Source organism: Pelobates fuscus, chromosome 6 (genome assembly GCF_036172605.1).
Source record: "Pelobates fuscus isolate aPelFus1 chromosome 6, aPelFus1.pri, whole genome shotgun sequence".
Lineage (NCBI taxonomy): Eukaryota > Metazoa > Chordata > Amphibia > Anura > Pelobatidae > Pelobates > Pelobates fuscus.
Window position 1 is genome coordinate 223,634,162 of NC_086322.1, and position 15,112 is coordinate 223,649,273.

Consider the following 15,112-nt stretch of genomic DNA (forward strand, 5'->3'; position numbering starts at 1 on the left):
ATTGTGGATTTTATTCGTCAAAACACGCTATTCGACAAATCCCGTGGGACACAGAAGGGTTCGTGAGCAACCTGTTTCTGGTCCCCAAGAAAGGGGGTGGGGTACACCCAGTAATCAATCTCCGACCCCTAAATGCTTTTGTCCAGTACCACCACTTCAACATAGAAGGTATACATTGCCTTTGGGACATCCTGCTACCATCAGATTAAATGGTCAAACTAGATTTACGGGATGCTTATCTGGCAATCCCTGTCGCGGAAACACATCAAAACCTACTGCAGTATTAGTGGCGAGGAATGAAGTGGAGGTTTGTATGTCTTCCATTTGGCCTGTCCTCTACTCCATGGTGCTTCACAAAGATACTGAAGCCGGTGATTGCCTTCCTACGCACATGAGGTGTCAGATTAATCATTAACCTGGACAATATCCTTCTCCTTTCTCAGTCTCAATCCCAACTACGTGTTAACCTGTCTTGGACGACCCACCTCCTCCAAAAACTTAGGATTCTTGGTGAATTGGGAGAAATTAGCCTTCTACCCTCCCAATGCATAGCATTTCTGGGATTTCAGGTGGACTCTGTACAACAGATGTTGTGTCTACCCAAAGACAAAATGATTCCAATCAAGAAAGAGATCAGACGACTTATGCATCGTACGACCATTTCACTCAGACAACTTGCGAGGATCATAGGACTACTGTATTGGCACCGTCCATACAAGCTATCTTCCTGGCCCCGTTACATTATCGTGCCCTACAAAGACTCAAAGTCTTGTATCTGCGTTCCGGACAGCTAGCCCACATGGAGGTGTGAAACGGACGGGCAATATTTGGGTCTACGCCAGATCTGATCATAGAGTCGGACGCCAGCTTACATGGCTGGGGCACGCATTGCGGGACCATTTCCACTGGTGGCAGATGGTCCAACGAAGAAACGTTGCTACACATCAACTGCCTAGAACTGCTAGCGGCATCCTTTGCCATTCGCAGCATGACTCACTCAGGCATCTCATGCTCTATCCTAATCAAGATGGGTGATGTCTCAGCGGTGCATTATATCAACCACCTAGGAGGAACGAAATAGAAAGTTCTAGCAGTAATGGCTCGAGATTTTTGGCATTATTGTCTGAACACAGCATATCGGTAGTAGCAGAATATATCCCAGGACGAGACAATGCAACAGCGGATTGGAATTCTCAATACGTTTGAGATTCAGGGGATTGGCACCTCCACCCAACGATTTTCCAACGTCTCTCTAGACTTTTGGCGCCTTGCTACATAGATCTCTTTGCATCTTGGCTGTATGCCCAAGTCAATTGGTTCTTCAGTTGGAGACCGGACACAGATGCTCTGGCAACAGATGCATTCTTACAAGACTGGACCAAGGGGAGGAATTACGCTTTTCCACCTTTCAACCTAATCTCTCTGACCCTCGCATTCCCTAGATATTACAAAGGTAACCGTGCTTCTGATAACTCTGATATGGAGGTTGCAACCTTGGTTCCCACAATTATTGGAAATGTTGATAGACTTTCCACGTCTATTGCCAGACATGTCCTACCTTCTGACCAATCCACGAGTTGGGTCTACTTCATCTGATGGCATGGCTCATTTCAGGAGATCATGAAATCTCGAGGATGTTTCACACACAACACTCAGTCTTCTGGCAGAGGCTTGGGCACCAGACGTTCCTACGAGTCGGCTTGGAGAAAGTGGACTGATTGGTGCGTGGGACGATCAGTGGATCTCATATCAGCTCCTGTGAAATCAATCTTACAATTTCTGACTCTGCTCTTCGAAGATGGAAAAGCTTTTCATACTATAAACCTGTTCAGATCAGCTATATCAGCTAGACATATGGGTTTGGAAGGTACTCCTAAAGGTAAACATGCCCTTATCTGTCATTTGCTCAGAGGCATCCATTTTTCTTGACCCCCTCAGGCTCGATATTCTTCCTTTTGGGATGTTGATGTGATTTTTTTGTTTTCTTCAGTCTTGGCCCTTGAATCACGAACTTTCTCTTAAACAAATATTGGTGAAGCTGTTGATGCTGTTTTGTTTACTTTCATGTAAACGTGTTGCTGATGTCAGAGGGTTGGACTGGCAAGCACCCATTTTTGTTCCAAATGTTTCACGTAGGACAAAATCCTCGACTAAGGAGGGTTTTTACCCGTCGTTTCCAGACAACTTAAACCTGTGCCCAGTATTATGTCTTAAGGAATACAAACACCGTCCGATCTCGCTCCGTTCAAATCAACTCCATCCATTTTTCTTCTCCTTTCGAGTGTCGCATCTACCAGTATCAACTCCTACTTTAGCTCGTTGGATCAAGTGGTTATTGTCCATTGCAGGCATAGACACTTTTATTTTATTCTTCCCACTCCATTCATAGGCTTCTAGGGCTACCATGATGGGTTGTAGATTGGAAGACATACTACGAGTGGCTGATTGGTTGAATTAATCTACGTTTCGTAATTTATATTTTCGCCCGGTGCAACATATTTCCAGTATGGTGGTTGTTCAGCTTTAAAATAGCATAATAGGAGCCTCCGTGTCTTTAATAAAATTGCCAGATTTTACTATTAACATGATTAAAGTCAAGATTTTATTAATTACACAGAGTATTATTACCACCCACCCTACCCGTGTTGGTGGTTACTTTACAGGTCATTCATTCATTGGACCTTTTGGATGGTGCGACATGGTAGGTACAAATGTCATGCATGGCACACAGGTTGGTAGTGCATCCGATAAATATACCTTATATGATACTTAATAACGATTGATTAACATGGTTGATGAGTTTGATGGTAGTGGTCTAAGAATTGCAGGCTTTCGATATTACCATATATTTTCTTATCTTCTAGCTTGAATACACCTTCACGAGTTGGAGGTTGAAGTTGTTTTTTCTAGTTGAATTTCCAGATATGTGTTTGTTTCGTGAGTTCGAGTTTTTTGTTGGAACACTTTGGATCCTGCAATAATGGTCTTCGGGATCTACACAGAAAACGGAGGAGTCCAGGAGCACCACACCTATGTGGACAGTGCTGGATCCTGATAGGTGTAAGTGTTTATTATGCTATTGTTATGTTTTCTATGATTCTCTCATACTTTCTTCCTTGCTGCTGGGATTAAATAAAGAAAGAGAATGCATAATACTCCCCTCCGTGTCATAAAAAAAATCATGACTTTACGTAATGTTAATATTAAAATCTGGTAATTATATATATATATATATATATATATATATATATATATATATATATATATATTTATAAAGGATAATCAGCACTCCCAGGTTTTGCAGAAAAACAAACTTCTTCTTTATTCCAAATGTTGCTTGCTGTCCTGATGAAAGTTCCCTAGAGGAACTGAGACGTTGACATTTGGAATAAAGAAGAAGTTTGTTTTTCTACAAAACCTGGGAGTGCTGATTATCCTTTATAAATATTGAATAGTGCAATCGAGCACCGGGTCATTAAATATGTAAGTAGGAGTGCAAGGTTTCTCTCTTTGTTTGTATATATATATATATATATATATATATATATATATATATATATATATATATATATATTAATTTTATATATCATATAAAAAATCTAAAGGCCTAAAACAGTCATGGTTAGGTTAACCCTGGCACCACAGATTTTTGTGAATTTCATTTCATATGAACAACATGGCAATATAGCTCACAAACATATGGGTGTTGAGGTAAACCAAAATTGAACTTTAGTGATAAATAGGATTCTGTAGAAAAAAAGGAATGCTAGTATTGCAACACTTTCTGATGCTGTGCTGCCATCTAGTGTTACTATATCTAACTACATATTGGACTACACAAAAACAACATTTGTTGTCCGGTATTGCATTAGCATATATATTTTCTCATGAGTAGAAAATGTGTACTGTGCAGACATGTTAATAAAATGATACACTAAAAATTATGCACTGATTATCACAAAACTGAATGGGCCTTTGGTGGAGATTATGCTACATGTTCCACTTTTGGTGGGAGAGAACCAGGCTCAACCCATTCCGCCTCAACTGCATATGACTGCAAACAAGGGAGGGATCCTCATCACCTGTGGACCTCAGTGCACTGTACCTAGGGCTGGCTAACCCCAAATCCATATAACCACTGTGGTGTTAGCTTGACAAAGATACCATAGGGCAAGCATGTCCGACCCGGCATCACTAAATTGTGCGCATGATGGAGCAGTGAGGAGCAGGAAGGGAGACCCCAGGGAGAGGCCACACACCAGCTTCCAAAGGTAGGGAACAATAAATAAAATCTGTCAGTGAGTGTGTGTCTGTCAGTGAGTGTGTGTCTGTCAGTGTGTGTGTGTCTGTCAGTGAGTGTGTGTGTGCCTGTCAGTGTGTCAGTCCGTGAGTGAGTGTGTGTCTGTCAGTGTATGTGTTTTTGTCTTTTAGTGTGTCTGTCAGAGAGTGAGTGTGTGTGTCTGTCAGTGAGTGTGTCTGTTAGTGTGTGTGTGTCTGTCAGTGAGTGTGTGTCTGTCAGTGAGCGTGTGTGTTGGTCAGTGTTGCGATGGCCGCGGCTGGACAGTGGATGACCTGGAGGTGCACAGAAGCACGCAACGCTACATCACATACCGACGTGACGTCAACGTGCTCCACCTCCACAGGGTTTCAAGGAGTAGTGGTAGGATCCGCTTTGGCACAGGGTGCGGACGGCGCCATTGGGGGTATACCAGAGGTTGGACTCCAGAGTCGCATACTGGCAGTGGCAATGTGAGTGGAGTCTGCTTGTTGGCTAATATTGTTTTTTTTTTTTTTTAAACCAGTGCCAGGGTTTAGTAGAGAGAAGACTGAGATTTAGTACAGAGGAGGGGACTGGGGTTTAGAAGAGGGGGAGACTTGGGTTTAGTAGAGGGGAAGGGCTAGGGTTTAGTAGAGGGGGATGCTGTTTTATATACTGTACTTTTCAAAACACACCTACATTTCTATGAAAATGTAAGTTGTTGGTTCTTTTTGCTGCCCACATAAACTTAAGCCTTCGAAACGTTGCTGTGTTCGTCATGTTTTGCCAATCAATATGCTGTTTTATGAAGACCTTAGGTGCCTGGACTTTGTTCTTATCTTTCCTCCCATAGTTCTTGTCCCACCCAGTTTGTGCCATATAAGCTCTACCAATTGCATTTCTACTGATGGTGCATGCACCTCCAAACTCCATAATGAGAACTCTCCTACAAGAGTCCTACTATGACACAGCTAGATAGAATCTTTCAGGACTTTTGGCTGAAGCTGATTGCCTGTATGATGGTGACTATTGCGACCCACATTGGAGAAGGCTAAGTACAGTCCATCGGTGGGCCTCGGTCCTAGAAGACTAAGCTTAGAGTTTCCCTGGAGGTCTGTGGTTCCGGGCAGACCTTTGTCGACTCTAGAAGGCCTATCTTGCCACCCCATTGGGAAAACACATCCTTTTACATCTAAACTATTGTGCCTGAAACATCTCACTCTGTTGTGGGACTTTGTTCTTCCCCTAAAGGGCATATAATGACCAAGGTTCTAGGATTGGGACTTGTGGGAAATATACCACTTATTTCTACTCCTTCCATGGAGACCTGTACAGTAATTATTGTATTCTTTGTTTTATACTAACGATTGTAAGTAGTACTCTACGTCTTTTTGTTATTTCTCACCCCATCACTTTAATGGGCAACTGCTTACTTTATGACCATTTCAGGAACCTCCTGGGTTGTTTTCCCAGTTGTAAACACAATTAAATATGCAACTACTTTTTATAAAAAAATTCTCACATTGCAACTGATGGTTACTCACATCTTCCTACATATGTGGAAGACGTCTTGGTACCAATGTGGATGTGCTAAAGCCCCTTCTTCCTTTAGAGTATCTTTGCCACCAGGTGACCACACTTGTTTAAGTGCCTATAAAACAAAAGCAGTAAGTACCTGCGTAGAGTTACCATACACTATCTGCTGGAATTTAGGTGTTTGCTGTAGACCTTATTGGAATGTGTGCATTTCTAAACAACTATCTGGAAATTAGTGACCTCTTGTTTTTCGGATTTCCTTAAAGTGTGCGCCCACTCCAATGAAATGTCTTACACAGGACATTTATGTACCTCCCACAAAGTCAGGGGCGAAATATACCCACATAGTGATATCTACTTAATGGAGACCTCAGTATTGTCCATATTTGATTCGTAGGGACACTTGTGCTCAAGAAACTATGTGTTTTTTACTTAACTTGTGCTATGTGAGAAAACCAGTTTCTAAACAAAATTCTTATTTTGATTTCAATAAGAAATCCACACGTTTTCTAAAACTAAAGATGTGCACTGATTTCTAAGCAGAAATCGAACTATATGTGATTAATGCATCATTGATAGTATCTCAAGGTTTCAGGTTCAATATCTGGCAAGGTTGATTCTGTATTTCAGCTTGTCTGAAACTGATTAAATGACTACCATTTATTTGGGTAATGGCTACATCCCAGAATGTAGTTATCAGGCTACATTGTATCATTCCTGGTTAAATATGTTAACATTATTCTTTTATAAATTAGGTCTGGAATAAAACCAGTGTTCTAAGTGTGGTCAAGCCAAGTTAATGGAATGTTAGTAAACCACATGTTAATGTCAGCTAATCATACACAGCTGCTTCTGCCTAATTTGATGATTTGAAATACATTTAAAGTGTATTTTCATGTTTTCATGTTTTCTATGTGAAACTCAGTGGTGCTGATGTCCAAGGGAGGGCTGGTTACATTGGGAGAAAGAATAAATTGGTGGAAGAATACATTTTGGGCCCCTATAGAGGAAGGAAGGTCAAAAGGTAGATCCACAATTGCCACTCAACTTGCATGATGCATTGTCAAATGAGGATCTACCATCCTTGCAGAATTGTTTGCAATGTAAATATTTAAATGCATGGGTGTATTAGTGTGTAGTGCCTGGATGTTTGAAAGCAGGGGTGTATTTTGGTGTATATTTGCAGGGGTGACTTTGTACTTAGTATGTGTGTGTTTAAATACAACGCCACAGACACACACAGGCCCACACACATATACAGGGTGGCCCATAAGTCCCTACCCATCCAGTACACAGATACACTGGGTACATAAGATATATGGATGGTTAGGGACTTACGGGCCACCCTCTACATTCAACGTCTATTATTGACCCCTTCTAAATACATTCCACTGGTACAAGAATTATGTTTGCTACCCTCTTCCAAAATAAACTTATGGACAAGCAGTAATATTTCAGTAGAATGAAGTAGCAACACAAAATAATGCCACTTAGTAATTATAGTGTTAAAAACAATAGAAGAAAATACACAATATAAAGGCTTTTTAAACTTTTTTTTTTACTTCTCTCTAACCCCCTTTCCATTTTTTTTTCTCTTTTTCTCCTTCCTCCTTCATCTGTTGTTACTTCCTTAACAACAGTTCCCCTGATACCTCCCAGTCCCCCATGCCTCCCAGCCCACTGCTAATACCTGGGTTAGCTGCTGGCTTGGCTTATGAGTAACACATCAGTGATACCAGTCAGCCTGCAATTAAGCCAGTTCAAGAAATTGCATCCCCACAGCGTGCTCCCCATTCAACTCCTCTCTCCTACATGTGGGCCATGACTCTGGAGCAATCTAGAGGCTGCAAATGGGCTGCCCTCTCTCCCTGTGGGCAGAAAGTACCAGGAGTAGTAGTATGGCTGAGAAAGGTGTGTGACTACCTTACTCCATGCCTCGTAGGGATGTTGGAGCCAGAGTGACATCACACACCAGCTCCAGCACCATTACAGGGCACGCAAAAAAGCTGTGTAGGCAGAGCACACTTAGTGCACTGCTACCTCACTACTCGCTCCCACCCTGTGCCTACTCTGCCTAAGTGTGGGATAGACTTCCTGGTGGGGGCCAGCACACTAGGCAAGCCATTGAGCCCTTAGTGTATGACCTAGGTCTGGGCTGGTTAGTCACTCCCTGGCCTGGATCGCCCTGACAGGCTGAATTCCAAGGCCAGGTCGCTGTTGTGACTGTTGAAATAAACAACTGTAATAACCCTGGTAGTTCTGCCTGTGGCTAGCTACATGTTACAATTACTAAACAATTGCCATATTTAAGGTCAAACAAGCACATCATACTCTACTCCCTTTCTTAATTTTAGTCACCAGAACAACTACAGCTTAATGTGTTCTGGTGTGTATAGTATACCATTGCAGGCATTTTAGTGAAAGCACTGTTTATATTGCTGACTAGTAACATCTCTAGCGGCAGTCACTAAAACAGCCACTAGAGGTGCTTCCTGGGTCAGTGCTGCACAATGTGAATGCTCCCCATAGGGATGCATTGATTTAATGCATCTCTATGATAAGATGCTGGTGGCACAGTATGGCGTTTTGCCATGCATGCTAAATAGCCTTACAGTGCTTTCCTATGTGAAAGCATTAGATAGGCTGAGATCATAAAGTTTGATTATCTCAGCCAAGAAAGTGTAGTCAGGCTGAGTCAGGTGGGAGCAGCCACAGCTTGGGAGAAAAGGTGAGTAAAATCAACTTTTCAAAGAAAGGCAAGGGGGGCTGAGTTCCTAAACAGTGATTTTTTTTACTATTGTGTTAGGAATATATGTTTTTGTTTCTGACACTATAGTGTTCCTTTAACTATCTCTTCATCAGTGACTACTGCTCTAGATTTAGAATAATCAAATTGGCTGAATTCGTATAAATGGTGTTGAATATATTGAAAAAAAATATGATATAACTTGTTTGATTTGACTATTGCAAGTCTAATTTAATAGATGTATAAAACGACTTGTTTTTCCTAAACAATGCCAAATAACTAAAGAAATCTGTCTGCCAGAGGTATAAAAATGGAAAGCCAAAATAGCGGATTTTCAACACTTAAAGCTAGCTGTAATATAATATGAATTAATGTCTTTGCATAGAGGAAAAATTATGGATCACATTTTTTCCTTTCTTCTTTACAAGATTCTCTCTTTTCAGGGCATAGGAACAATTTATTGTAAGTGGGGGCCGGGGCACATTTACTAAACAGTGTATTAGGACAAATAAACATGAGTTATTTTTCCCGTTTGTTTTTTTTTTTTTTTTTTAATTCTTTATTTATGGTTCATTTTGTGCAGTTCGGTGGGTGGGGTGTGGGTTACAGAAGAGAAATTTGGGGGGGGATAATACACAGTTGTACAGTTTCTTCTCTTTTTACAGTCACACAATCACCCGTTACATATGCGGAGATAGTAGTGGCTTAAGTTGTACATATTTTTCAAGGAAAGAAAAAAAGGAAAAAAAAACTCATAATGGTCTGTGCAGTCTCTCTCTGTTATGTTGCTCTGACATGTAGGGGGGGGGGGGGGGAATGCAAGCCTTTTCCCCGCGTTCAGTATACCTGTGGAGGTTCTGGTGTTTTGTTGTTGTTGTTGTAGAGTTTCGTATGTTTCAGGGTGTGTGTGCCTCAGATGGTTGAGTTCTGATGCCTGTTGGTCCTGTGCAGGGGCAGGGAGGTGGTGCAGTGGGTAGGGGGTGGATCGAGAGATAGGGCTCCAGGTGTGGGGGGGTCCGTGGATGGGTAGTTGGGGTGCTCCGCTGCACGGCGCCCCAGCCCTTCTAGCCATGGGTCCCAGACCTTGTGGAAGTGTTTGGGCGTATCATGGAGTAGGGATGTGAGCTTATCCATTTGTATGGTATCCTGTATTTTTTTGGTGATGATCGTTTGTGATGGTATGCAGGTGGTTGATCACAGTTCCGCTACCGCTCTTCTTGTTGCTAGGGCGATGCGTGCACCGAGTTTGTTTTCTGCTCTGGTTAGGTTCTCTAGAGGTTTTGAGAGTAGTAGGGCCCATGGGTCCAATGGGTATGGCTTATGTAGAATTTTTGTCAGTAGCGCAGTGACGCTGATCCATAGGGGTTTAATTTTGGGACAAGTCCACCAGCAGTGGAGGAATGTCCCTTGTTCTCCACAGGGTTTCCAGCATGTGCTGGACCTGGAGGCCCCGGGCAGTGGTGTATATTGGATCTTTGCTGCCCTAGAAATGACGGAACTCGGGCACCCCCTAATTTAAACTTGCCCCACCCCTTCCTGTCAAGGCCACACCTCTTCCTGTTAAAGACTAACACACACTTTGACTGACAGACACACACTGACACACCGACTCAGAGACAGGTAAACACTCTGAGATACACTGACACACACACTCACTGATTTGATACAATCTGACAGACAAACATAATCACTCACTCACAGACACTGACCAACAGACACACTGACTGACAGACACACACACACACTGACACACACTCACTCACTCACAGACACATACCTACATTCACTAACAGACACATGCACACTCACAGACACACGCTTATTCACAGACACACACACTGACTGACAGACTCAGACACACACCCACATTCACTGACAGAAACACACACATTAATTTATAGACACATGCTCACTCATACACACACTGACAGACACACACACACACACACATTCACAGACAGACACACATTTTTCCACACAAATTTAAAGATGATTGTTATTTGTTAAATGTTTATTTAAATCCACTCGGCCTCACTACATTTGAGAGAGCTGGGTGGATTTTGTACCTGGGGTCCAGTGGGGCTACTGGACTGGCTGCTGGCAGGGGCGCAAAGCAGGAACTGAGGTAGCTGAGCTCTTCTTGCTCAGCTCCCTCACGCACCACTGAGTAATGCCAGGAGCTGGAGTGACGTCCTATTCCGTCTCCCGACATTACTGCCGGGCACACGAGGGAGCAGAGCAAGAAGAGCTCACAGATTAGCGCTCCCTCGCCACCCACCAACCTGAGACAGAACGGTCCGCCCACCCCGAGGGGCTAAAGGTTGCAATTTGGCCAGCTCATGGGCCCCCTTAAAACAAGGCTAACAAGGAATTTGCCTGGGCATTTAGGGGCGGCGATTTTTGATGCCTCCTGGAAAGTGCCGCCCATGGCAAATGCCTTGACAGCCTTGCATTAAATACAGCCTTGGTCCCGGGGAAGGATTATGATTTTGTCTTGTTAATCATACCCCTGAATGGTGAATACACATTCTGTAAGGTATAAATGTGGTGACTGTTACCTAATAAAACCTTTCATCAAGACTCGACTAGGCTGCTATTTTCACTCTGGGCATCTGTACAAAGGAGGGAAGCTATTGGAGCTTTACTACAGTGGAGTTACACCTCCAGCAGCAGTGGGGTTAAACTCCAAGCACCATGACCACTTCAAATCATTGACGGGGTTGTGGTGTTTGAAGTAACTCCATTTATCTAGGATCTCAAAATTTTGACACCAGATGTTGATGAACTACAACTCCCAAAATTCTTTGAGAATTTGCAACAGATGTCCAGAGAATTGTAGTTCAGCAACCTAAGAGGTGCAAATTTTGAAATCTCGGTAATATGAATATCTTACCACGGCTTAAAACATCAATCAAATGCTAGTTAAGAAACCTTTATCAAAATAAATTCTATCTTCCTTATGTCAGTATAACTAAACCCGCTAACTGGCACAAAAACATTTTTTTAGGCCCTAAACCCATGTAGACATACATGATGTCGCAGTACTTACCTTATGGCGGCTGGAGGCCTTAGGTCCTCTACACGAGGAGCTGAGGCTCGTTTGCGTCTCCTGAGAGGGCCGTGTGCGCTGACAGTAGTGAACGGTAACGCGGCCCACCTCGCACTGTGAGCTCGGCTTATGTCACGAGTGCACTCTTAAGGAGGCAGTGGGAGCCACAAGTTACTGCCCTCACACACGCACACTCTGGGGGTGTACTCATGACGTGGGCCAATCAAATGTATAGTAAGGTTATTTAATCTTCCCTTGCCTTGTCCACTTTGCCCTGTCATGGTTTCTGTTTCAGTACCCCTTAGTGCGTTCCTTAATCTTCTGTGTTTATTCTGGTATTAACCTCATGCCTCTGAGTTTATCTTTAACCCTTTCCAGTCTTGTTTGCCTGCCTGCCTGACTGATTACCCTGTACCTGACTCTGGCTAGTTCTTGTTTTTCGCTGTCTCTGTTACCCTGACGTCGTCTCTGACTACACTTTATCTCTGTCTGACGTTTAGTCCGGCCACTCTAAGGCCCAGTAATACGTTATATCCTTATCTGGTCCTTTGCTATCCTAGACTCTGCGTGTTGGGGTATTACAGTGACACATGATCGCACAACTACTTTAACCTTTTCAGTACTGAGGGAGTGAGAGGAGGAGTACAAAGATATCAAATAAATACAAATAACATGGTTTGGGGTCTCTGGGATCCCCATATAATAAATAGGGAGCACCATGACAGACAAATTGAACAAGATCCTCAGGATACCACTAGTAAATGGGGAACATTTGTCACAATGCTCCTCTTCAAAAAAAAATGTCAGGGTTATTCACTAAATTGAGAATGTTAAGTGAATTTTAAATGTAAGGCTAAAATAGCCAGTTAGATTATTTTAGCCTTATTATTTTAGATTATTACTTTAATGAATAACCCTGTTAGTAAATGGAAATATCTAGGACCGTCATAAACTATTTTCCTTTTTTTTTTCATTTTTAATTGGGGACAATATTTTTTTTTTTTTATAATTCTTTATTTTGGTTGTGCATAAGATAACTTACATGCTTGCATGGCCACGACAGCTCAAACATCTTAGTAGAAAACATCATATTACATTGACATGTCGTTTAGAGTAAACGCACATTTTATGAATATAAGATCAGACTAATCAGTCGTGTCTAACTACTTAGAAGAGAGAAGGTCTCAATACAAGCTAGTACCGTGTAGTTAACTAGATATGCTTATAATAGCTTGATAGCCTGTGTAAATAGTCAGACATGGAGATGCGACAGTGTTACATTAGGTAAACATGCTAATAAACTGCTAATAAAACCCCACGTAATGTGAGAGGGTATTATACATTGCTAAATTTGTAGTGTTCAACGCACAAAACCAGTTCGGATAGAAATCTGTACTATAACAAAGGCTAGGAAACCAATAGGGTTATTCTCTAAACTGAATTGTGGCAAAGCAACAGAGAAACTGCAGGTTTTAAGTAAGGCCCCCCGTCACTTAAGTATTGCAACGAGAAGCTAGAGGAGTTGGCTTAAAATAGGAGCAGAAACTTAACAAAACATAAAGTCACACAAGGCAGCGTGTATGCATCTGGGCTGGGGTGTGCAGGTGCGTGAGTCTCAGGTCCCTTACAGTCTATGACCCTTTGGGGTAGATCATGGTTCCGTTGTGGTAAAGAGGTCTGTGGGCTATGTATCCCATATGAAAGCTTGAGTATCTCGCTGCTTCAATGAGGTAGCCTGCTGAGTGTCTGTTTCATACTTCCCTTCGGTTGGTTCGTTTCTGGGCTGTGTGAGGTCCATCCTGATGAGGGATTGCTCCCGAACACCGCTGGCCGGTCTGATGCGAGTGATCCCGACACTGGCTGAGCATTTTTGCGCCTCGTCTCTCTGGCCTGTCTGCAGTGTGAGCACTTGAGGGGTGAGGGCAGCCAGGAGTGAAGGGTCCGCGATTGGTCTGCTTGCCAGCGTCTCCGAGGGGGACTGGTATGTGTGCCTCAGCCTCCCCTGCTATAGCTTTGGTAAGCTTGTGCCTCGTGAGCAGGGCCGGTGCAAGGATTTTTGGGTACATAGGCAAAGATGCATTTTTCCGCCCCCCCTCCTCTAAAATTAACATCTTCACCTATGTGCCTCCTAAACAGCCCCTCCCTCTTCCCTGTCCCTTAGTGTTCATCTCCCCTCCCCCCTCTTTTCCCTGTCCCTTGGTGTTTCTCTCCCCTCCCCTCTCTGTCCCTTGATGCACCCCCCACCCTCTTAGCGGTCACACTCCCTTTCCTGGTGTGCCTCCTACCTGTCTTGTAGCGTTGCGGAGCAGATCCTCTACAGGAGCTTCAGTTTTCTGTACCTGGCTGGACTGACAGGAAGTGCTCTCTCAGTGAGCACTTCCGGTCAGTCTGGCCGGGTACAGGAAACAGAAGCTCCAGTACTGCGCTCCGCTCCGCCACGCTACACTCTGTGGTGTATACACACTAACAGCCACACACACTCAATGACAAACACACAGACTTCACTGACAGACACAGACTCACTGATCTGACACACACTCATTCATTGACAGACACACACTCAATCACAAACATACTCTCACTGATTTGACAGACACTCACAAACACACACTGATAGACACACTCACACTGACAAAACACACTCGTACACTGACAGACACACGCATTCATACAATCATTCACAGACACACACACACTCACTCACAAATGCATAAACACACACACACTCACAGACAAACACATACACAGACACATACACACACTCACACTCACAGACAAACACATACACAGACACACACACTCACAGACACACACAATCACAGGCAAACACATACACACACAGACACACACTCACACATACACACACTCACACATACACACACACTAACAGACAAACACATACACAGACAAACACATACACAGACACACACTCACAGACAAACACATACACAGACACATACACACACTCACACTCATAGACAAACACATACACAGACACACACACTCACAGGCAAACACATACACACACAGACACACACACACACTAACAGACAAACACATACACACACAGACAAACACATACACATACACAGACACTCACAAAACACATACACAGACACTCACAAAACACATACACAGACACACACTCACAGACAAACACTCACACACTTTCAGACACACACAAATTATTAATAATATCCACCCAGCCTCCCTACCTGGAGAGCTGGCGTGGATCTGTCCCTGGGGTCCAGTGGGGCTTCAGTGCGGCGGGCGGCAGCGTTCTAATGAGAGGCGGCGAGGGAGCTCTAACCTGTCTGCTCTGCTCCCTCGCGGGCTGTCTGCTGATGCTGGGAGCCGGAATATGACGTCATATTCCGACTCCCGCAGAATCAGCAAACAGCGCGCGAGGGAGCAGAGCAGACAGGTTAGAGCTCCCTCGCCGCCTCTCATTAGAACGCTGCCGCTCGCCGGGGGTCCAGAAGATGACCTGGCAGGAGGGAGCGCTTCCCTCCTGCCGGTCACT